A 26,342-nucleotide genomic window follows, 5' to 3' on the forward strand; every position below is an offset into this window, starting at 1 on the left:
AGTTCCACTGCACTCACTCTTCGATGTCCCCGTGCCTGTTTCTTCCTGGTCATGAGACAAGAACCTGGACCCAGCTGAGCTAAAGAGCAAAACTCCTGCATCAGTGCTACAGAACACTATCCTCTCTGTTCTGTGCCATGCGACTCTACTATTCCACACCACACTACGTAATATTAATACTATGCTGTGTGTTCTAATCTAGATTGTATTATGCTATGCAATACTACGTCATTAGTTCAACTGAATACTCTACAATACTATCCCACTTGTTCTATTCTAGACCATGTAATACGATTTTTCCTATTGTATACTACACTACATAATGTTACACTGTTTCTTCTATTCTATGCTACCCTATATAACATTATGCTATTTGTTCTATTCTGCGCTACTCTATATAATTATATTCTGTTTGTTCCATTCTATACAATACCTTGCATCATTTTACCATGTTCTACGATACAAGAGTAGAGTCAGTTATACTTTCATAATCTTTTCCAAGCTCTTACCCAGTAAGAAATGTGATGTTTTACTATGCCTCACATAAATGCACATTTCATGATAATCAATGCCATTTCCTATGGTTGTAGAATTCTGTCTCTATGATTCTACTGATACGGCTTCTTTGGGCTTTTCTTTAAGTCCTTTGCAGTGTCTGGTTTCCTAGTGAAAAGATGACTAAGGTCCCGATAAGATCCTACAAAACCAGCATTCACACAGGCTCACCTGTGTGCACACTGCTGGACTCCATGTTGAAGGAGTGACAGGAAGACAGACGGCTGTCGGTGGATGGAAGGCAACAAGCACAGAGTAGATTCCAGAACTGAGACATGTACCAAGGCTCTGGCACAGCTGAGGGTCGATCCCAATTCTAGCCTCTCACAGAAAGGCAGAGGGGACTTAGCACAAAGAGCACGGAACTTTGCTTTAATAAAGCAAATGCTTACCATCCACTGTGAGGAGCTCAAGGAGAAATGGCAGTAGGCTCTACTAATGATACTGCTTTAAAAAATGGAAGGGAGAGGGTACATTTTCACATGGGCCATGTGGAAAGTTGGCTGGACCTGCCGCTGGACCTGACACTGGACCTGCTGCTGGACCTGCCCCTGGACCTGTCGCTGGACCTGCTGCTGGACCTGTTCCTGGACCTGATGCTGGACCTGCCGCTGGACCTGATGCTGGACCTGACGCTGGACCTGCCCCTGGACCTGCCACTCGGTCTGCTACTGGACTGCTAACAAATGCTGCAGATTTTTATGTAGAAAAAAGTACAATGCGTCTGAGAGCAGCTGTCCCAGCTCTGGATGAAGCCGGCAGAAAAAGGAAGCAGCAGAGACGCTGGTATCATTCAGTGGGCAGAGTCAATGACCCTCCTCTAAGTCCAGCAAAGCTCAACCTGCATGTCTGCAACTAGAAATACCAATCATAAGCCAGACCTCCTGGCAAATACCATTGACCTGCTGTAATTCTGTGTGGTGTATTATGTCCCATGTACAGGAAATCATTCACAAAGCCTTTAACCAGGAAGTACTAACATGACTTTTAATGCAATATAACAGCTTTGCACCCATTTAACATATATTTAACCCCAGTGGTATATTTAAATATATGTTTTATAGAACATCAGGCATGTTTACCTAATGGCTCGAACTTTCACAATGTCTCTCTCCCTGAGAGGACAGCGGAGGATCCCATGCACTGTCTCCAGGAACATGCCCCTCCCAGAGAGGATTCACAAATCAAATGTGCACATGCATGCATGCACAGACACATATCACACACACACACACACACATGGACACGCACACCTATATGCAATACATACATTCACACATGCACACACGTTCACATAATCACATAATACCACCACATAACAGATGCGTACACATACACACAACACTCAAACACACGCACACAAACATACAACACTCAAACACACACGCACAAGCATACACACAACACTCAAACACACATGCATATACATACACATTCTGACACACATACATACGTAAGTGCATAGACATAACATGCACAAATATACATGTATAACTATATACACATGAGCATCCATGCATGCCTACTTGCACATATGTGCAGTCGTGCCTAAACATGTAACACATGCACACACATACATGCAACACAAATACACATGCACACATATACACATGCATGCACATGTACATTACACACAAAGGCACACATACATGCACAACACATATACATGCAATACACACTTTCATACACATAAATGCAAACACACATACATATATACATCCCTCAAAGACCCCATTATTCAATTCTAAACAAAGTGGTTTATCCCCCAAATGTACCTTCCCGTAATTAATAAGCTCTACTGCACATTTCTTGTTTCAAATAATGAGGTCTCACACACAGCACACACACATTTATACTCCAATACGTGTGAACATATAAATAGAAATAGGCACACGTGCACGAAGACCCTCTTCTGTAAAGGTATTCTCAAACTTGAACTGAACGAATTCTGCTAATTATAGTCAGAGTCAGCAAAGATATATATTTGACCTCGGAATGAATATACTCGTTCTTTTCGTTACCCCTGGCAACAGCAAGAATGTAAAACAGTTGTGCGATATCATGTCACTTATTCAATCCCACTTCCTGGGATCTGACCCATTTGGAATAGCGTTTCTGTCTGAGTGATTTCCTTCTGACTAAAATCATGAGACAATTCCTTCTCTTCCTGCTTTCTCTTTCCCAGGCCTTTTCACTGCCCTTTCATCATCTCAGAAATAAATCATAATTGTCAAAATGGAACGCAAAGAAACAGCCTTAGGAGAGAATCCCACAATGGAATGGACCCAAGAGAGGAAAAAGTATTCTTTTTGAAAATGTACAAAAGGAAAAGTCAAGAGGCCTGGGTTCCCTCTCATGACAGAAACAGACGTCAGCATAGCAGGTCGCTCAGCACAGTTCAGCTCTGTGTATGAAACAGAGATTCTAGTCCTTGTCCCTGTTTCAAGCTCTGTGTATGAAATAGATTATAGCCCTTGTCCCTGTTTCATGATGTTGCAGTGAAGGTAACAAAACAGACAAAGGGCACAGGCTGCAGAAAAGGATTTTAAAAGGATGACTTTTAAAATGTGAGCCTGCTTTTCAAGGGCACAATGAGGACATTTTCAAGTATATTAAAGCTGATTTATAAGAGATAGGTATAAAGACTCTACAAGGTCGTTAGACTTTAGACTTACAAAGAAAACAAATCACATTCTCCTAGCATCACCAGTCAGGTGTTCCACAAATACTAAGAACGGGGTCCACTATGAGGGGTCAAAACATAACCCATGAAGCATGGCCGAGAGCTCCTATAACCTGATTTCTAGGAATCTAATTTTAAACATCCTCACAGCTAGCACATCACAAAAATACAGAGCTCCAAATGCTGTAACCCAAGTGCTAACAACACCTAGCCAAAAATATACGAGGCATTTCAGGCAAAAATCCCAGAATCAGAAGAACACAAGTTTTCTAAGTTCTTCAAAAGCCGGCGCTGGTTGAGGCTCTTCTGCAGACTTCAACAAAAGACACGCTAGAATTAGCCATTGACGGTAACCCTGAGTCAACACGCACAGTGTTCGGAAAAGCACAAGGCCTGCTCCGGCTTGAGACCCTGGGAACTTTCTCTGGACCGCACCGAGTGGACGACTTTGAGAACTCAAAATAACCAACAACCAGTCCATGAACAGGGAAAGAAGACTGCAGCCTCCCTGGGGACCTGGCTCCATGCCTGCCCCCTTTCTTCCAGATACCTTTGCCCTTCCTGGCTCCCTCCTCCACCTGGAGATGCTCCGGGTTCAGGCCCCTCTCCAGTTGTGTCTTGGTCCACAGCTGGCTACCTGTGTGAAGCACCAGGCCTTGAAGGACCATCTCCACCTGCTTCCTGCACTTCCCACCCACTTCCACCATGACACCCAGGCTCTGGCTGCTCTCAGGGATCAGGGCCGCCAGGCTCCCCTCACAGGCTCCAACTGGAGTCCTGCCCCCTGGTTTTCAGCAACACTTGGGACTTTCTCCTGGAAACTCTCGGCTCTGGGCTTTAGTGAACTGCGCCATCCAGCTCTTCTCTGCACTCTAAGCAGGGCCTTCTCTGGGTCTTCCAACCCTTCCTCCATTTCCAAATGTGGGCTTTCCTTTGGCCTCCTCTCTCCAGACATGCACGCCTCACACTCTGGCTACTTGACCTGCACTTCTACCTAAGAGGCTCCCAAATGCTCCCTGCTCCAGATTTTCCCCAAGCCTCCTCCTGTATTTCCAAACTTGCAGCTTGCAGTGGTGTCTCTAAGTATCTCTGAGTCAGGTCCACACTTGCTTCTCCTGATTCCCGGCAAAGCGCAACGGCGACCTCGGGGTGCAGACTCGCAGCTTCATCCGCCTTCCTGTACTCCCTCTTCCCCTCCTGACCCAGGCACCGAATTGCTCAGCTCACTGGCTGCCTTCTCTCCTCCTCCGGCCACGGCGAGTGCCCTTCATGAGCCCGCCCTGTCACCCCCCGGCTCCACGGCATGCCGCACATCAGAGACACGATTCTCTCCGAAACCCTCAGTGGTTCCCTAGTATCCCACAGGTAAGGACTTCCACATTCTGGCCCCAATCTAACTTTCTGGCCTCAGATATGCACATGCATATTTTATCTATGAAAAGAGAGTACAGGCCTCACACCCGCTCTCATTCCTGGGCTCCTAGTTCCTCTTAAAGGTGCTGTATGAGGTACCTATGCACTTTCCAAACACTAACTGAATATGCGCTTGGAGAACACTTACTTGATAATTTTGTGGCATTGCCGGATAACGTGGACAAAGTGAGAACTACGCAGGTGTGTGGATGCTGCCTTGCCCAGACCTCACTTACCCAGACACTCCCAGATGCTCAAGGTGACCAGCCCTATTGGCGCACAGGCAGGCGCAGGCTGCACCCCCACAGCCGGGCCCCGCGAGCTGAACTATAATTACGAAGCAGTTGTTTGCTCCTAAATCTGTTTATGCTGGTGCATTTGTTACACATTACTGAAACCAATAAAGTATGACTCCAAAGAGAGAATAATTGTATGAAAACTAAGTTGGATGCCTTTCAAAGACTTAATATAGGGGAATTTTTTTTTCATTTTAATCTTTTTAAAATTGCTATCAAATTAGGTATGGGCAAAAAATATATACAATGTTTGAGGAAATAATTTTTAACGGTTTCATATCTAACATACCTTGCTTCTCTTGTGTTGCCTATTCTCTTCTAGAAGAATAAAAACTGTGGCAGGCCTGCGATGGCTGTGGTTGAGGAAAGAGGCCACAGCCACAGCCAGCAGAACCATGCTCAGCAGCAGCCTAGCCCCGCGTGGAAGAGGCGTGAACACTCTCGGGAGAGGTGGATGTGCACTAACCGTTCCCAGCTCTGACCTCTTTATCTGAATGTGGTGATTGGTTTTATCTGAATGTCAGACAAAAGGGTGTCTACGTCCAGGAAAGACTCTAAACACTCTGGACGCTGCTGCGGCAGATGGTGACCGTGACCCAGTGATACCACTCTCCAGTGGACAGCCAACCCAGTCTCCTAATCGTAAAGGACATTCATAGCAACACTACGAAAAAGAAACACTACTGTTCTGACCCAGAAAAGTGAAATGTAAAACATAAAATACACAGGTTCTAACTAAGAGGCAGACAGACCGGGCACGGTGGCTCACGCCTGTAATCCCAACCCCTTGGAAGGCCAAGGCGGGTGGATCACTTGAGGTCACGAGTTTGAGACCAGCCTGGTCAACATGGTGAAACCCCATCTCTACTAAAAATGCAAAAATTACCCGGATGTGGTGGCGGGCACCTGTAATCCCAGCTACTTAGGAGGCTGAAGCAGGAGAATTGCTTGAACCTGGGAGGTGGAGGTTGCAGTGAGCCGAGATCACGCCACTGCACTCTAGCCTGGGCAACTCCTTCTCAAATAAAATAAAATAAAATAAAATAAAATAAAATAAAATAAAATAAAATAAAATAAAAGGCAGACAAACAAAGGAGATTTCCTCTGATCTTAAAAACAGAAGTATTTGTTTCACAGCGTGGATAATTGAAGATCTGCATAGAAATCACCTAGGGTCCCGCCCTCCCTCACAACAGACTGGGATAGAGGGAAGGAGGGCAGGAGGTGGGCCCCTTGTCCACGAGAGCCTCCTCCCACCCCATCCCCTTCCTCAGGAGGGCGGCCTGCCCAGTGCAGGCTCCCTTCTCCCCAGGTAAGAACCTGGCGTCTCTACAGGAACACCCACCTCCCTTCCCTGCAATCCACTCCAGCTGCTCACGGCCAGTCAAGGGGGGCGCTCTTCAGAGAGGAGCAAACGGTTTGGAGGACAGCCTGAACTCCAACGTCCCAGGTGTGGCTTTCCAGGAAGCACAGAGGAAGGATGCAGGTCCCGAGAAGGAGGAGGCGCAGGAGGACGATGAGAGAGAAGAGAGAGAGACAAGAGAGGCAGACTGCCCAGCCGGGGGCTGAGCACAGGATCTGGCTGAGGCCCCCTGGGGAGGGGCAGAGGCAAACAGGCTGCTGCTTCTAGGCTGCTCGGGAAGATACAAGCTTGAAGGGGCTGCAAGGCAGGACTCACTGAGGAGCAGTCATGTGGATGCCACGCCTCTCACATGGCACACACTGACATGCAACTCACATGCAACACAACACAACACGCATGTACAATGGGCTTATACAACACTGACAACACACACTGCACACAATCACACACAACCTATACAACACATACCCAATACATGTGACTCACAACACAATGTGCATTTATAACACACTCATACGACACATAACCAATACATGCAACTCACAACACAACATGTGCGTACAACACACTTATATACACATACAGCACACGTAACTTACATACAACACAACACGCACGTACAATGCACTCATACAGCACACACAACACACAACTCACATACAACATGCACATGCAACACACTCATACAACACACAACACACGTAACTCACAACACAACATGCACACACAACACTCATACAACATACATGCAATACATGCAACTCACAACATACACACACAACACACTCATACAGCTCACGTACAACACATGCAACTCACGTTCAACACAACATGCACGTACAACACACACAACACACGCAACTCAACACAACATTCACGTACAACACACTCATACAACACAACACTCATACAACGTACACACAATACATGCAACTCACAACACAACATACACATACAATACACTCATACAACACATACAACACATGCAACTCACGCATAACACAGCATGCACGTACAACACACTCATACAACATATAACACATACAACATGCACACAACACACGCAACTCAACACAAATACATGTACAATTCACTCACAACACACAACACTCATACAACACACAACACATGCAACCCATAAACACATGTACAACACACTCATACAACACACAACACTCATACATCACACACAATACATGCAACTCATATACGACATACACATACACACATACAACACACAACACTCGTACAACATACAAAGCATGCAACTCACAAATACACGCACAACACACTCATACAACACACAACACTCAAACGTACAATAAGTGCAACTCAACACAATATGCACATACAACACACATACAACCCATGCAACTCACATACAACACAACACACTCATACAACACATTCATACAACACACACTATACAGATTCTAAGTATGAAATAGAAAACAGCACACGCACAGTTTCTAAATTTGATGAAAACTTTTTTCAAGAAAGTCGTCCAACATCCAAACTGGTACCATGTCCTCATTTTCAGTTGCTGTTCAGATTCAAGCATTTTTATCATCTACTCTATGAATTATAATAATACAGCATAAACCCATTTTTCATTTTACACCCACTTTAGTGTGGGGTACTCCAAAACAGGGGCCAGGAGCCTCAGAGTCGTCCCTCGGAACAAAACACAACCGACACTCAGAGGCCAGGAAGAGAACTCGGGTGGTGACACACACTCTCTCATCTGCAGAGCTCTGCTTCAAATACTTTACACGTAACCAGGCTGGAACGGGTTGGTGAGGGTACAGACATGGCAAACTGAGAAGAAACTGGCAGGTGGAGAAAGATCAATCAAAATCCAAGGAAAAATGCTGAACATTTTCCACAAATAGTTCACACAACAGATGATACTCAGGCTACTGAAAGTTTATTGAGAGGGGTCTTGCTCCAAAGAAAAAGTTCTCTCCCAAAGTTATCAAAGATTCACAGCAGGCACCTGCCCCCAACACACCATCTTCCGAGGGCCTAGGAGTCAAAAAGAAGGTAAGACAGTAGTAAGGGTACAGGGAGAGGAGAGCGGGAGGGGACCGAGAACTCGGAACCAAGAGATGGGCGGACACTGAATGCCTGACTCCAAGGTTATCACCTCAGAAAACAAGTCTGTTTAAGTCCGTAGTAACAGTGTTAGTACTTTCACTGAACCTGCACTCAACACTGGAGAACCTCCCTGTGTTATAAAGACGATCTGAAAAATAACATTAATTCACAATGTAGAGTGATGATTCAGCCACAGAAAATAAAACTGACATAATCCACTACAAGTCACACTATGTCTTTCTTTAAGACTGGTTTATGATGCAGAAAAGAGGCAGTTTGAGATCTAAAATACTTAAACTGGCAAACACCTTGTTTCCCTGAATTCTCACAACCGTGGCACCAGCTAGAGTAAGACAGAGTGGTTTTCAGAGCTTCCAGAACAGCAGAACAGATCAATCATAAATATGCAAAAGTGATCTGAAAACAGAATTAATATTCCACGTTTTGGCTTAAACTAGTCATGTGATTTCCAATAAGTGGGAAACATTCACACCAATTTTTATAAGAAAGTTCAATGTGAACACATAGTACAGAACATTGCCTTTGTTTTGGAATTTATTTATTTAATATGACAATTTCATTTGTATTTAGTTATTCTTGATGTTGAATGCTCATCTTTATTAATGATGAGCTACCCATTTTCTGACTGAGGAAACAGAAAGTTGTCACTGCCTAACAGCAATACTCAAAACAGCCTGTATGAAAGGAAAAGGTATATCTGTGTGCACACAGATGCATACACATGCATACTCGTACCTATACATGTACACAAGCGTGTACATATGTGCATACACATACACACATACACGTGTGTGCATGAGCACACATGCATGCACACATATACACATACATGCATACACACGCATATGCACATACACATACACTCATATACACACGTACACATGCACACACATACATGCATATACACGTGCACATGGACACGTGGACACGCACATACACACGCATACACACATGCACACACATGCATGCGTACATGCATACGTAAGTATCATCTCAGGTACGTGGATTCAAAATTCTGATGCAAACAAGAATAATTACAAAACAAGGTAGGGTGTCAACAAGTGAGAATTGAGATGAAAGTTCTGATATGTTCCAGAGACAATACGGGAGGTCGTCACATCACATAAATATCTTACCCATTTTAAACGTGACAATTCCTGCCAACATCGGCCTGGATTAAGATGATTTCATTGACATAAGGAACAGAAAATATAGTATTTATTCTAATGAGATTCTGTAATCATTACATTATTTTCACAATTATAAGTAATCACTAAATAACTTCCTCCCAAGGGTCTAAAAATAAAAATAAGATAACAAAAGAAAGTCACAGTCCTGACAGCTTTATCATGCAAATCACAACTGTGAAAATCAAGCATGTTTTTGAGACTATGCCCTCCTCAAATATCCTTCATGGAATTTTGTACCAGTAATGGCTGGTAATTAATTGTTATACCAGCTGGAAAGTATATCATTGGGGGTACGTGAAGTAAACATGTAAAGAGTAATGAACACACACACTTGAACCCAGGCCTCATTTCACAACTGTTTCCTACTTTCGATTTGCTTAGTTTACCTCATGAGGTACCTCGAGGAGAGAAAGCAGAGCTGGGATCTGCCCCGAGGCTGCTTCGGGAAGAGCTGGGTGGGTACCAAGACCCTCAGACCGAGGGCTGAGCTGCGTGGCTATGACCCCATCACTGCAGCTCCCCAAGCGTGTGTCCCTGTGTGTCACGCAAACCCCTGCCACACAGGTGACACACGCCACACGCCTGACACAGGCTCAGCACACAGGGAGCGATCAGTAAGTGGTGACTAGAGAGAAGTGACGGCCTTCAGCGTGGATGGAGAAAACAGGCCACAGACTCACAGAGGAAACGCCACAGATCCACAGACGGAGAAAACACCACAGACGCACGGACGGAGGAAACACCACAGACGCATGGAGGGAAGAAAAGTGCCACAGACGCACGGAGGGAGGAAAAGTGCCACAGACGCAGGGACGAAAGAAACGCCACTGACGCACGGATGGAAGAAACGCCACAGACGCATGGACGGAGAAAACGTGCCACAGAGGCACACACGGAGAAAACAGTCCACAGATGCACGAACAGAGGAAACGCCACAGACGCACGGACGGAGGAAACAGGGCAGAGACGCCCATACACCAGTGTGGAACGTCGGACAGGAACGTCCCGGCCATGCACTGTCCACTCCCCCTAGAGACTTCCCACCCCAGAGCACTCAGGATGGCTGTGGAGCTCCTGCCACACACCCCAGAGGCGAAGCTGGGGAGCCAGAGATGAGCAGGTTCACGTCCATCAAATGCAGCTACAATCCCTGTAATAACTGGAGGTCACTATTAAACAGAAGGGCACTTCACTTGGAATAAAAGCACTCTGCATAAAAGAACTAAAGATTGGCTGGAGACAGCTTAGAAACCGTCACCATTATTCTTGTTAGTGACAGCGAAGCTTCAAGAGTGGTCACTTTTCCTGTAGAAATCCCACAGAGGTGATTCCTGGAACTCATTTAGAATATTTCTTTCCCAGAAACCACACAACCAAGAACTTAATAGTGCCGTCTCTTGACCAGAAAGATTCAGATTTCTGATGAAACTAAACCCTGTCCAGCCTCCTGATTCTAGAAGATGCTGTACAGAAAAGCTAACTCAAAGGGGTCTCATTACTTTTGTCATCCACGACACATAAAAAAATTTTTTAAATATACAAAAAAATGTAGGAATTGTACAGTGAATACCCATGTGTCTACCCCTGGATCACAGACTAGATTTAAATGTAAAGTTCTAAAGGTTCCCAGCTAAGGAAATGTGCAGTGTAAGCCTCTACCTGGTTAGAACCAAGGGGAATGGAATGAGCTTTCCCCAGCCTTGCTGCTCAGCTGGGAGGGGCTGCCACAGCTCAGCCACCCCACCCCAGAGCACCCAGGATGGCTGTGGAGTTCCTGCCACCCACCCCAGACGTGAGGCTGGATCCCCATTCGCGGTGTTAAGAATGAGCCAGCCTTTAGAGGCCATGTGGTCTATACTTGAATAGAAAATGTTCCAGGAAACTAAAGATTCCAATGCGTGCACTGAATCCTAACCATTTGAAACCCAGGCTCCTCATCTATACACGAAGAACAACGCTCTCTCCTGGGAAAGCATTTCAGAAGGACGAAAAAGGATCCACATGAGAGCAGCTGAAAACTACAAGGCATCATGCAATTATAAGCCTTTTTCTATATCTTTGTTTCAAGGAATGTCAGCATTCTAAATATTGCAGTTCATCCCACATCACCTTTCAGGAGCAAATCATAACGATCAAAACTATCAGCAGAATCACTACCAGCTCAGTCGCCATGTGCTTCTTCTTCCTGCATGACAATTCCTGCAGAACGATGGGACCATCCAAGAATGGCTCCCTGCCATCATGTGCCCATTCTCCTTCCCCAGGGGGGCTATTCCTGTACTCACGGGGCATGGGAAACCTGTATAACGCCACCAGAAAGTCCTTGTTTGACTTACACACTTCCCAGAAGGGCTGATTTTATCCAGAATCCTAACTGTGTCAAACACTAAACCTAAGAAATCATCAAGAAACCAAGGAAATGTAAGGCCATGTCCTGCCCCGGGTGCATGGCTACTAGGGGAGAAATAGAAAATGAGACATGAAAGGAAACTTTTAAGATATTCAGACCATCACTGGATGATTCCAGGAACCCATTACGGATCATTGCTGTTCCTAATAACAGGAAAGAAATTCTAAAATCCCAACAGGCATGGTGAGTCCCTCACTTGCATGAAGTCAAAATAATAATCCATCACTCTCTTCAAAAGGACAAAAGAAAAACTCTACTTCCTCTTCATATTAATTTGTGTACAAGCGACTTAAGTGAGAAAATCTTAATGTCTGGACTGTGATATCAATAGCAAAATAATCCCAAGATTCCCAATTAAAAGATAGAGATGGCCTGAATGAATTTAAAACAAGAAAAACCGACTATATGCTGCCTACAAAAAACTCAGTTCAGCTGCAAAGACACACATAGACTAAATGTGAAGGGATGGAAAAACACATTCCACATTAATGGAAATCAAAAGTAAGCAAGAGTAGCCATATTTATTTCAGATCAATCACAATTTAAGTCAAAAACTGTAAAAAGGAGACAAAAAGGTAATTATATAATAAAGAGATCAAAATAGCAAAAGGATATAACAATTACGAGTATATGTGCACCCAACAACAAAGCACTCAGATATATAAAGCAAATATTAGTAGATCTAAATAGAGAGGTCGGGCGCGGTGCCTCACGCCCATAATCCCAGCATTTGGGAGGGATGTGGAGGCAGGTGGATCACCTGAGGTCAGGAGTTTAAGACCAGCCTGGCCAATATGGTGAAACCCTGTCTCTACTAATACAAAAAATTAGCCCAGCATGGTGGCACATGCCTGTAATCCCAGCTACTTGGGAGGCTGAGGCAGGAGAATCACTTGAACTCAGGAGGTGGAGGTTGCAATGAGTTGAGATTGCACCTCTGCCCTCCAGCCTAGGCAACAAGAGCAAAACTCTGTCTCAAATAAATTTATATATACATATATATGTATAGAGAGAGACAGGGAGACACCAACACAACAATAGTAGGAGCTTCAAAATCCCACTGTCAGTACTGGAGGTCATCTAGACAAAAAATAACAACAAAACATCAAATTTAAAGTCCAGTGTAGACCAAATGGACCTAACAGACATTTACAGAACATTTCATCCAACAGATACAAAACGCACATTCTTCTCAGCACATGGAACATTCTCTAGAATCCACCACATGCTAGGCTACAAAAGAATTCTCAATACATTTTTTCTAAAATTGAAATAACATCTAGGATATTCTCAGACTCTAACAGAATAAAGCTATAAATCAACAACAAGGAACAGACACTGCTCAAAAGAAGACATTTATGCAGCCAATAGAGACATGAAAAAATGCTCATAATATAGAATGAGACCACCACTTCTCCTGTTGTCTTTCCCAGCTTTTCCCCGTCTCCCCTTTTCCCTAGTTTATAAGACAGGAGAAGGGGGAGAAAACAAAAAGTTAGAAAGAAACAGAAGTAAGATAAATAGCTAGACGACCTTGGCACCACCACCTGGCCCTGGTGGTTAAAATAATAATAATAATATTAACCCCTGACCAAAACTACTAGTGTTATCTGTAAATTCCAGACATTGTTTGAGAAAGCAGTGTAAAACGTTTTGTTCTGTTAGCTGATACATGTAGCCTCCCATCATGTTTTGTCTGAGGCTAGTCCTGCTACAATAATCACTCGCCATCAGAGAAATGCAAATCAAAACCACAATGAGATACCATCTCACACCAGTTAGAATGGTGATCATTAAAAAGTCAGGAAACAACAGGTGCTGGAGAGGATGTGGAGAAATAGGAACACTTTTACACTGTTGGTGGGACGGTAAACTAGTTCAACCATTGTGGAAGACAGTGTGGTCATTCCTCAAGGATCTAGTACTAGAAATACCATTTGACCCAGCCATCCCAATACTGGGTATATACCCAAAGGATTATAAATCATGCTGCTATAAAGACACATGCACACGTATGTTTATTGTGGCACTATTCACAACAGCAAAGACTTGGAACTAACCCAAATGTCCATCAATGACAGACTGGATTAAGAAAATGTGGCACATATACACCATGGTATACTATGCAGCCATAAAAAAGGATGAGTTCATGTCCTTTGTAGGGACATGGATGGAGCTGGAAACCATCATTCTCAGCAAACTATCGCAAGGACAGAAAACTAAACACCGCATGTTCTCACTCATAGGTGGGAAATGAACAGTGAGATCACTTGGACACAGGAAAGGAAACATCACACACTGGGGCCTGTTGTGGGGAGGGGGGAGGAGGGAGGGGGGAGGGATAGCATTAGGAGATATACCTAATGTAAATGATGAGTTAATGGGTGCAGCATACCAACTTGGCACGTGAATACATATGTAATAAACCCGCACATTGTGAACATGTACCCTAGAACACAAAGTTTAATTTAAAAAAAAATCAACAACAAGGAGAACTTTCAAAACTGTATAAATACATAGAAATTAAACAATATGCCCTTGAATAGCCGATGGGTCAATGAAGAAATTAAGAAGGAAATTTAAAAATTTCTTGAAATAAATGAAAACAGAAACACAACATATCAAAGTTTATGGTATACAGCAAAAGCAGTATTAAGAGGAAAGTTTATAACAATAAACTCCTACATTTAAAAAACAGATTTAAAATAAACAACCTAACAACGAACTGCAATGAGCTAGAAGAGCAAGAACAAATCAAATCCAAAAGTGGTAGAAGAAAAGAAATAACAAAGATCAAAGAGGAACTAAATAAACTTGAAACTAACAAATATAAAAATGAAGAAAAAAATGTTGGTTTTTTGAAAAGATAAATAAAATAGACAAACCATTAGCTACACTAAGCAAACAAAAAGAAATCCGAGAGAAATAAAATTAGAAACAGAAAAGGAGAATGACAGTTGATACCACAGAAATACAAGGGATCATTACAGACTATTTTGAACAGCTATATGTCAACAGATTGGAAAACCTAGAAGAAATGGATAAATTCCCGGACACGTACAACCTACCAAGATGGAACCAAGAAGAAACGGAAATCCTAAAACAGACCAATAATGAGTAACATGTATGACTAAGTAATAATAAAAAGTCTCCCAACAAAGAAAAGCCCAGAACTAGGTGACTTCGCAGCTGAATTCTACACATTTTTGTTTCAATTCTTCTCAAACTATTCCAAAAGTATTGAAGAGGAGGGAATCCTGCCAAGTTCATTCTTCAAGACCAGCATTACCCTGATACCAAAATAAGACAAGGACACAATAAAAAGAGAAAACTATAGGTCAATATCCCTGATGAACACAGATGCAAAAATCCTCAACAAAATACTAACAAACTGAATCCAACAGCAAATCAAAAAGATTATACACCATGATCAAGTGGGATTTATCCCACGATGCAAGGATTGCTCATCAAACACAAATCAATAATCATGCTACATCACATCAACAGAATTAAGGACAAAAACCATAATATCATTTCGATAGATACAGAAAAAGCATTTGATAAAATTCAACGCTGCTTCATGATAGAAAGTCTCAACAAAAGAGGCACTGAAGGAAAAATACCTCAACACAATAAAGGCCATATGTGACAAACCCACAGCTAACATAATGGGGAATGGGGAAACACTAAGAGCTTTTTCTCTGAGATCTGTAACAAGACAAGGACGCCCACTTGTGCCACTCCTATTCAACACAGCACTGAACGTCCTAGTCAAGAGCAGTCAGGCAAGAGAAAGAAATCAAGGGCACCCAAAGTGGAAAGGAGGCACTCTAATTGTCTGTTTTCAGACAATGTGCTCTTATATATTTAAAAAAAAAAAAAGACTCCAGCAAAAATCTCTTTGAACTGATAAACAAATTCAGTAAAGTTACAGAATACAAAATCAACATATAAAAATCAGTAGCATTTCTATAGACCAACAATGAGCCAGTGAAAAAAGAAATCAAGAAAGCAATCCCATTTAACTACAAAAATATAAAATAAAAATAAAAATACCTCAGAAGAAATCTAACCAAGAAGGTTAAAGATCTCTATGAGGAAAACGATATTCTACCCTCTGAAGGTAGAACAGTGGCTTCTAGAGACAGGAAAGGGCGGCGGGAAGGCAGAAAGGGAGAGGTTGTCTAATGGATACAAAATTACATCTAGATAGTAAAAATAAGGGTTAGTGTGCTATAGCCTTGTAGGGTGACTATAGTTTACAATTTATTGTATATTTTCAAGCAGCTAGAAGAGAGGATTTTAAATATTCCCAGCATTAAGAAATGACAAATGTTTGAGATGATGGACATGCTAATTACCCTGAGTTGCTAATTACACAAGAAAAACATGTATTGAAATATCATACTGTATCCCATGGATATGTACTATAATGTGTCCATTAAAAATAATAATTGTTAAAAACCCAAGGGTCATTTCTCATGTGTCCTATGTCAGTGTTGTGGTCCATTGGTGGAGACCTAGCCATTTGCAAGTAAGACTATAGTCACTTGAGCTGAAAGCAAATGAATCGTCACAAAAATTACCACTGGCACCAAGTCTTCTTTCCAGAATTTCCTGCCCACAGCACTGCCACAGTCACTGTGGGCAGGAAAGACACACTAGCACCCAAGTTTCAACCCCAGTACAGTTGATGCTTTTATTTCTCTGGTTTGGAATAGGTGTGTGTTCATAATTTACGTTTACTCCAACCGTCCCCTTGCTTAAATAGCTTCTTAAGGATAACTTCCTCTTACTAAATCCCAACAGCTTCTGAGCATCCATTATATTCTCCAAAGTAAATAAAAAGAGAAAACGTGTTGAAAGCCTGATAATGTTCACTTAAGAATCCAGCATGATGTACAGCTTGAAATGGCTACTCCACCTTGTTCCTTTACATGACTTTTAAAGTAGCCCCAGTTATTATACATAATTGAAGTCATAATTTCTGCAATACCATTAGGTCCACGAACGGTGGGGCCAGGGGACTTCAAAGTCTGTCTCCGATTTTTTTTTTTTAAAAAAGGAAAGCTCATGAGAGTAGGTAATGAAAATAAATATTCACACAACTCGGAACAGGGGATGGTGAAACATAAAACTCCAGCCTGGCACAGGTGTCCAGCCAGTGAGGGTGGGGACACAGACTCATACGGTCCCCACAATCCCTCAAAAATGCCACAGACAGGTGGGTGGCCTGAGACAGAGCCAGGCTCCGAATTCCGGGAGCTGTCTGGCTCATGTGCACCTCATGTGGTCCACAGTGCACGAGGATGCCCAACGTCACCAGTCCCGGTGCAGAACACAAGAATGCCCCATGGCATGAGCCCCCGCTGCACAGCATAGCCCGAAGGTGCCAGCTCAGACTCCTACACACGCTGGTCACCAAGGCACTGCCCTCCAGGAAGGAGGACCCCAGAGGTCGTGGCAGGGTGAGGTTCTGCTCTTCATCATCCGCGAGCAGAGGGGAAAGTCACAGCAGACATTTGGGGAGCCTCTACACGTGGTTCTGGGACTCTGAGTGGAGGTTCAAAGATGTCCCCAGGTACGCCAGACTCAAACCTAAAAAAGACCCATTCTTCCAGATATGCCCAGACTGGAACCTAGATAGGCCATCCTTCCTAGCTTTTCTCTGGAAAAGCAGGCTTAAAAGAGTATCGACTAAAAGGGGCCACCAGGAAGACAGAAGTCCTATCTTTAAAAAAAGATTTTTTTTTTTTTTTTAAAAAGAGGCCCTGAGGCTCTGACCCATCTGAGCACAGAGTACATGCTCGGCAGCCTCTGTCAGAGCAGAGCAAGTACACACATGCTCTCCATGCCCTGTGCTCCCAGCACCCGTGCTCCCCGCACCCATGCTTCACACGCCCGTGCTCCCCACACCCGTTCTCCCCGCACTGTGCTCCCTGCGCCCATGCTCCCTACACCTATCTGTGCTCCCCATGCCTATGCTCCCTGCAGCCGTGCTCCCCGCACTGTGCTCCCTGCGCCCATGTCTGCTCCTCGAGCTCTCTTCCACTGGTTTCCTCTGTACATCCCTCTTGATAGTCACTGTCACCTCGAATCACCTGGCTAAATGGAGGTAAAGAAAAAGTCTAGAGTAGCACATTGGAGGACAGAGTGGAAGTGGCTATTTACCAAGCAGGGCTATGAGATGAGCGCATCTGATCCCCATTAATCCTGACGGTCAGTTGATTAGCCCTGTTCAACAGCTGGGGACACTGAGGTGTGGAAGGACGGGCTTGCTTACCCCAGACGATGCTGACAGTGTGGGCCCAGCCCAGTCCCACAGCCACCTGGGCAGGCGCGGAGGTGCAGCCCAGAGAACGCTTGGGACCCCGGCACAGACTCCTCAGGAAGGAAACAGAAAGGCCCACAGAGACTCAAGCAGCACAGAAGAAGGTCACCCACAAGTTAAAAATAGATGTTTGTGCTTTACCGTCCCAGAGTGCTAAAAATCCAACCCACTCACACGCACAGCCTGACGTGAGCCTGGCCTCCTGCAGCACTGGGCTAAGCGAGAGACGTACCTGCCTCTCTCCCGACAATAGCAGACTTGGCAGCTATTCTTCAATGTACTTGACACGCTTCCGTGAGGGATTAAGCGACACTCTGTCGACACTGGCTAAGTTTAATCCTGACACAGCCAACCATCTAGATCTGCAGTGAACAAACAACTTACTTTGGATGATTCTGCCACTAACAAAGACCCTGAATCTCCCACCAAAGCTTAGTGACACGACTTACCTTTCTGTTTTCATTTCAGGTACACTGGCCCACATGATCTAATTTACCTGCTGATAATGCCTTGGAAAGACCACCAGGGGGCCCCACACCATTTTCAGCTTTAGAGGGATGTGAATTTCCCTTTGATGAGAAAGGTGATGGGGAAATAAAACAAGGATCCAAAACAGATGCCTGTGTGTTTCCTGGGAGTGATAAAGTCAGGAACTGCCTCTGTGTGTCAGGCGAGGGAGTAACAGAGACAATGGCACCAACTCCTGAGACAGAGGACCTGATGCATGGTGCAGCCACCGCCTGTGGCCAAGGAAATTCCAGGGAATGTAGACCCCAGTTGTATGGTACAGCCACCATGTGCGACCACAGAAATTCCAGGAATGCAGACCCTCAGTCACATGGTACAGCCACTATCTGCAGCCACAGAAATTCCAGAGAACGCAGACCCTCAGACACATGGTACAGCCACTATCTATGGCCATGGAAATTCCAAGGAATGCAGACCCTCAGTCACATGGTACAGCCACCATATATGGCCACGGAAATTCCGAGGAATGCATACCCCAGTCGCATGGTGCAGCCACAGCCTGCAGCCACAGAAATTCTGGAGAACGCAGACCCCAGTCGCATGGTACAGCCACTACCTATGGCCATGGAAATTCCAGAGAACAGAGACCCTCATTCCCATGGTACAGCCACCACCTATGGCCACGGAAATTCAGGGGAACGCAGACCCTCAGTCACATGGTACAGCTACCACCTGTGGTCACAGAAATCCTGGGGAACACAGACTCCAGTCGCATGGTGCAGCTACCACCTGTGGTCACAGAAATCCTGGGGAACACAGACTCCAGTCGCATGGTGCAGCCACCACCTGCAGTCACGGAAATTCCAGGGAATGCAGACCCCAGTCACATGGTGCGGCCACCACCTGTGGCCATGGAAATTCTGGGGAATGCAGGCCCCAGTCTCTAAAGTATGAACTTCACTGCAGTGAATGTGGAAGAGTTTCTCTCTGTGCAGAGCTCAGTATCCAGAAGGGGAGATGGCCCCAGGAATGCCTTCCTCCTCTTCAGAGCTCAGGGCCTAGGGCTGACACCCTTGGGAGGGGTCCTTGTTCAGCAATTGTGCCTGTGGAGGGTCCCCCAACACTCACCGTGCACCTCCTAGGAGCAGAGGCTACAACAGGGAGCCAGAGACCAAGCTCTGCTCAGACAACAGTGAGCTGATGGCCTTCCACTCTAAGTTCAACAGGGACCCAGGGACCAAGCTCTGCTCAGACAACAGTGAGTTGATGGCCTTCCACTCTAAGTTCAACAGGGACCCAGGGACCAAGCTCTGCTCAGACAATAGTGAGCAGATGGCCTTCCACTCTAAGTTCAACAGGGACCCAGGGACAAAGTTCTGCTGAGACAACAGTGAACTGATGGCCTTCCACTCTAAGTTCCAACTGCATGGAATGTGTATTCCATGAATGCTTGTTAAATGAATGATTCATATAAGGTCATCTGTGCTGACCTTTGCTGGTCTGCTGACTGTGAGCTTCAGAGCATAGGCCTCATTCCTGGAGCAGCCAGCTCTTCCCAGAGCGACGGCCGCTGCAGGGCAAAGCCCAGAGCTTGTCCTGCAGCAACACACTCAGGACCCTGCGCTGGGCACGCTGGGGGCCTCTCCAGCAGAAGATCCCCAGCCCTGACCTTGCAATACCAGTGAACCCCAGGGGAGTCCCAAGTGCTCAAAATCATGTAAATGTCCATTGTGATTTAACATATCAATTTTAGAAGAAAGGGCATATTGCCACCTCCCTCCTCAAACTAGGGACTATAAATCGATCCATCACCCTAACTGAGACTCTGCCTTAAATTCTGCTAAAACTACCATCCAAACACTCAAATTTACATTAGCGTTAAGGGAAAAAAAAAAACTAAAACAAACACCTGTAAGAAACGGTCAAGTAACCTGTGATACATCAACCCAAAGATTAAACATGAAAACAATGAAGTAGCAAGATATTAAAAGAATATAAACTCTATGTACATCATGGCCCAAGGTTCAAAGAATATAAACTCTATGTACATCATGGCCCAAGGTTCTAAAATTACACAGAGACAAAGACTGGAATGGAAGGGGGATATGTTTACAGATACATTTTTTATTTTTTAATTTTTAATATTACTTCTCTAATGTATGATTTGACTAACCAGATAATTCAGCAAAAAATAAAAAAATTAATTATGCCTATAGATAAATATGTAAAGAATCCTTTTCTTTGATGCCAATGGAATTAGTTTGGGTCTGACCCACAGTCTTCAATCTTTTAATTAAGACACAAAAATCATCTTTCAAGCTGTTAGGAAAAAAAGAAGAAAAAGATTGAAAACCAGGAGCCCAGAAGAAAAGGACTCGCTATGTATCACAGCGTCTCTCCACGCCTCTCCACCCCGGACAGTGCTCCCTCTTTCCCCATTTTCATACCTACTGCACAAAACACTTAGTAAAGAACTATCTCAATTCATGAGTCACACAGCACAAAGGGCCAGTGTCGCTGCCAAACATACCCTGCAGCCCCAAAACGAAGAGGCAACTGGTTCCTTCCTTCCTCAGTGAAGGAAGAATGAGAGGCTGCTGGTTGTCATTTTAAATCTCACACCTCAATGTCTTAGCACTTTCCTGCTTTGTTGGTTTCCAGGGCTTATTAAAATTCACCCCCCCCCCCCCCGCGGATATTGAAGAAAGAAAGCAGGACGGTTGTGCAGGCTTCCAAGAGGCAGAGCCCTGCTTCCGCGGCCACCTCTGTCTTTCTACCCACAGCAGCCGGGTTTACCAATTAGTCTCCCTTAAAGAGCAGTTTATGCTCATCGTGAACAAATGGATGCAATTGCTTCTTTTGAGATGCAGCAAGTTTTGGGCCCTCAGCAAAAAGAAGAAAGAAAGAAAGAAAGAAAGAAAGAAAGAAAGAAAGAAAGAAAGAAAGAAAGAAAGAAAGAAAGAAAGAAAGAAAGAAAGAAAGAAAGAAAGAAAGAAAGAAAGAAAGAAAGAAAGAAAGAAAGAAAGAAAGAAAGAAAGAAAGAAAGAAAGAAAGAAAGAAAGAAAGAAAGAAAGAAAGAAAGAAAGAAAGAAAGAAAGAAAGAAAGAAAGAAAGAAAGAAAGAGAAAGAGAGAGAGAAAGAAAGAGAGAGAGAAAGAAAGAAAGAAAGAAAGAAAGAAAGAAAGAAAGAAAGAAAGAAAGAAAAAAGAAAAGAAAGGAAAAGAAAAGAAAAGAAAAGAAAGAAAGAAAGAAAGAAAGAAAGAAAGAAAGAAAGAAAGAAAGAAAGAAAGAAAGAAAGAAAGAAAGAAAGAAAGAAAGAGAGAGAGAGAAAGAAAGAAAGAAAGAAAGAAAAAACAGGGCACTGGCACAACAGTCATAACTCTGCTTTGCACACACAGAAGGAAAGTTAAAGCCCTGGAGGCGGAGGCGTTCGGAAAGGGAAGGTGGAAGTAGGAAGGACGCCCACGGGATAGAGTGGTCAGAAACAGACCACCTCACCAAAGGGCGCCTTAGACGTTCCAGAGGACAAAATGCCCCTCTTTCCAGGGTAAACACCCATTTGCCAAACTCAGCCAGTGACGGCAAGCAGGAGTTTGCTTTTTTTTTTTTAAGGCGTCTGAGTAACGATGACAAGAGCAAGAAATGAGCTTAATAATGGGACTGACAGGGCCCTGGGCTGGTGACTCTGCTGATGTGCACAGCATCAAAACCCAGGTTCCTCAGTGCGCTCCCTCTGCAGTTCAGGACAGCACTACAACTCACCCCATCAATCACTGCTTAAAAAATCAGTTCTAAAAAAAGACGACCCATTTGAAAGCAGCCGGAGGAGGAAGACAGAGAGTGTCTCACAGAATCCAACCGCTTGTAGCCTCGGAACCATAACAAGAATATGAAACTAGCGGGTCCAGTGTGAGGCAGAACAGAGACGCCGTCACGGCTCTCAGGAGGCTGAGCAGGAAGCGCATGGCTCAGGCCCTGCAACGCCCTAAGGGCGCCTGGAGCAGCCCACAGGCCTGTGTCCTTCGTGTGGGTTCACCTTCCTAGTTTCCTGGGTAAATTCAATGTACAGCATTTATTCGCCAAGAAAAGAACATTCAAATCAAACTACTGTCATAACTCTGAAGGGCTCTTAACACTCCAGTCCACACGTTCAAAAGCCCACAGATATCAGTGCTGCCACTGTGCAGGTAACAATGTTTTGGATGCATCATGCACGTAACCAGTAACGATGTTTTCATGTTTTCCGTAGCCATCTCATTCAGGATACTAAAATGATCTGTGACGACTTGATACTTAGTTATCTGTGATTTTCAGATAGATTTAACAAGGCTACCTGGCCAAGAAGGCCTCACCCTCCTGAACCTGGGCACCGGTGCCCCTACGTGCACCCGGGGCCTGGGGAGCGCAGTCTCCACCACCTCTCGCTCTTCAATGTTAAATGTCCTCCCGGAGCGCCTGCGTCGTGGGCCCAGGCTCGGCCCCTCCTGGAGAGCCCTTTCCACATTACAGGACAGGGGAAGCCCAGAGCCCGCGCTGCGGCGCCGCTGACGTCCGGGAGTCCCCGCTTCCTGGTCCTTCCCGTCCGCGGAGGCTGGCGGGGAGGGCCTGGGACCCATTTTAGTTTTCGGTTTTGTCACGAGCCGGAAGGCGACAGCACATGCGAGCGCAGGAAACCCTTTTTTAAAATCTTCCAACGGAAACGCGAGGGGCTGCCGGACTGCCTCGGAGACGCTAGGCGGGAACCCAGAGCACCCCTGCCGTTTCCCGCATTGCAGCAGCCGGGACCCCGCCCACGCCGCGGGGGGCCCGAGGCGACAGGAGGCCCGCCGGGATCCGGCCGTTTCTTCCTCGACAAGCTGGGGGGTGGCGTGGGGCGGAGTTGGGGGGCGGGGGCAACTTAAGAAGTGATCGCGCTGTACCCAGGATTCGGAGGGGAAGCCCGGCCCCATCCTACAGCTCAGAGGCAGAACGACCCCGGAAGGTGCTCCAGGCGACCCCCTCTACCAGGCTCAATTTAAAACATAAACCGGAGAGGGTGGAAAGCTCACTATTTTCCGAATGGAGGTTCCTATCGCCATGTTCCTTCCTCCTCCGCCCCACCCGGCAAGGACCCCGGGGCTGCCTTGCCGGCTCCCGCCGCCCCGCAGGTACCCCTGCCGCTCCCGGGCACGGGCTTCTCCCCAGTTCTTCCCATCGCTTCCCCGCTCTTCTCCCCAGTTCTTCCCATCGCTTCCCCACCTTTCCCCGGGTCCTCCCATCGCTTCCCCCTCTTCTGCCCGGTTCCCCCATCCCCTTTGCCCTGTTCTCCCCTTCTCCCTCTTCTCCCCTTCTCCGTCCGTCCCTCCCTCGCCGCCCGGAGGGGGGCGCGCACCTTGAGCATGTCCCCCGCTGGTCAGCACGCCGATGGCCTTGCCGGCCCCGGAGAGGTGCTCCAGGAACTTCCGCAAGGAGCCCTTGGGGGCCCGGGAGTCGTCCGCGTCCAAGGCGAGGAGGCCGAGGGCAGCCGCTAGTCCGGGTGCGCAGCAGGCAATGGATACCCTGCCGGCGCGCGCCCGACTCGGAAAAGCTGCCCCGCCCGCGCCCCCGCCCGGCCCTAGCGTCAAAGGGTCTTGACGGGCGGGGCCCAAGCGCACAGGAGGGGCTGCGGGGGTGGGGCGCGGCTAGGGGCAGGGGCAGGGGCAGGGAAAGGGGCAGAGAAAGGGGCAGGGGCTGGCCGGGGCCGGGTGTGGGCAGGAGGACCTACGCAGGGGTCGTCGTAGGTGGCTGCCGCGCTAGCGGTGGGTGAGGTCGCGGAGGCGGGGGTAGCACCACAAGTGGGCGGAGTCCCTGGGGGTGGGGCCGCGTTTCCGGTGCGCTAGCCTCGCGGGTGGGTTGGAGGACTCTGGTTGGGGCCTTTAGAGATGCCCGGAGCGCCACAGGTGGGGGCAGGGGCAGCGACCGGGGGAGGGGAGACCGCAAGGGGGCGGGGTCACATCGTTCGCTGGGCGGGCCAAGGCAGGGCGGAATAGAACGCCGGGAGCATCTCCCGGGGCGGGGGAGGGGGGGGTGGCAAGGGAGACCGTGAGTGGGCGCGAACGCCGGGGCCGGTGGAAACCCCGCACTTGCGGGGAGCGCCGATGGCGGGGCGGGGTGGAATTGGGGCGCGGAGACCCCACCTGGACGCGGAGGCTCGCGGCAGGCCCGGTAGATCCGGCTGTTGTCAGCGCCGAGCCCGGCCGCGCGCACAGCTTTTTGTTGGCGGCAGGATTCCTCCTGGGGCTGCGCTAGGAGCCTCTGCGCGCGGCTTCCTCGATCCCCGCCCCCACGTTTTCTCTGCAGCCTGAGGTCGGGAAGGACGCACGGAGAGTGGATCCTCCAGGTGGTGGGAAAAGCTGAGCGCGGCGAGCTTAGCTATGACGAAGCTGCGATTTCCCGGGTCCACGGGGTCTGTGGCGCTCCCGGGCCCCCAGCTCGTCCCGTGGGGAGAAGAATCCTTGGGGTGGGGGAGAGTATCGGGGCGCTACACTCAGAGACGCATGGGCGCGCGAAAGTCAGAGTGGGATAGGAGGAGGCGCAACGGGACTGACCTGGCGGGGAGGCGGGACGACCCTTCCTCCCTACGGACAGGCGCGCTGCTGTACGCTGTGCCGACCTCGGCTGACTTCACCGGCCAACTCCACGTGCTGAAATACGCACATCCAAAGCGCTGTGCCAGTTGCCCATCCACAGCTTAACAGCCTGGTGCCAGTTACCTGCGATGGGACAGGGAGCAGCCCCTACAAAAGCACGGGCTTATGGGATCCCGGTTCCTTCAGTGCTCACCCCACGAAGAAGGGCTCCCAAACGGCCCCACTCGAGGGCTTTCCGGAGGATGGTCCTGCGCAGTGGGTGTTTGTTGAACAGATAGGAAACAACAAAAGAGACTAAGAAGAGGTTTGTTCTATGAACCCGGGAAAGTGAAGCAATAGCAAAGGAGAGTCTCACCAAAGGGCAATCCTGGGGAAAAGATGGAGAGGCATGGATTTTTCTTGGATGTGTGCCTCATCCTGGGGCTCATCACGCTGAGCATCAAATATTCATTGCAAAAGAGGAAAAAAATATATATGCTGCAGACAATGCTGGATGGTCTAATCTCTCCCTTGGCCAGAATTAACGGCGAAATTCCTAACCCCTCGTGGTCCTCAGAATCACCTGTCCTATGCACACCCCCATTAAACCACTGAAGTCCAGTTTCTGGGAGCTCAGCCAGGAAATGTGTATTTTTAAACAAACCACCTAGGTTATCCTGATGAATGCAAAGTCAGAGAGCGCTGCTCTCATGCAGTGAACCTGAGCATTATTCTATTAATTAAAAGGGAGAGGCGAATCCTGGCTGTCTTAAGGTGACAGTTGAGTGGCCTTTGCCTTCTGGCGGGCAGAAGAGCAGACCGAGGCTCTAAGCACCTGCACCCACAGTTGGGCTCAGGATCTGTGCTGGAGAATAGAAGGGCTAATTTAATTATTCATGCCTTTTTAGAGCATGTTACATGTGGAGAAG

The 26,342-nt window shown here is 46.6% G+C and overlaps 1 protein-coding gene across 5 annotated transcripts in view; it reads right to left on the minus strand.

The window, feature by feature from the left end:
• The window catches only part of LOC139361655 (disco-interacting protein 2 homolog C-like), a 230,607-nt gene extending 205,938 nt beyond the window's left edge, over nucleotides 1–24,669 (minus strand). For 3 of the 5 annotated variants that reach the window (XM_071090412.1, XM_071090395.1, XM_071090396.1), the window contains exon 1: nucleotides 24,198–24,669. The gene's annotated coding sequence lies outside the window, so the exon portion shown is untranslated. The other 2 variants (XM_071090403.1, XM_071090402.1) reach the window with 2 other exon arrangements.
• Between the last annotated feature and the right edge of the window lie 1,673 nt (nucleotides 24,670–26,342).

Source organism: Macaca nemestrina, unplaced genomic scaffold, assembly GCF_043159975.1.
Source record: "Macaca nemestrina isolate mMacNem1 unplaced genomic scaffold, mMacNem.hap1 Scaffold_87, whole genome shotgun sequence".
NCBI classification, from domain to species: domain Eukaryota; kingdom Metazoa; phylum Chordata; class Mammalia; order Primates; family Cercopithecidae; genus Macaca; species Macaca nemestrina.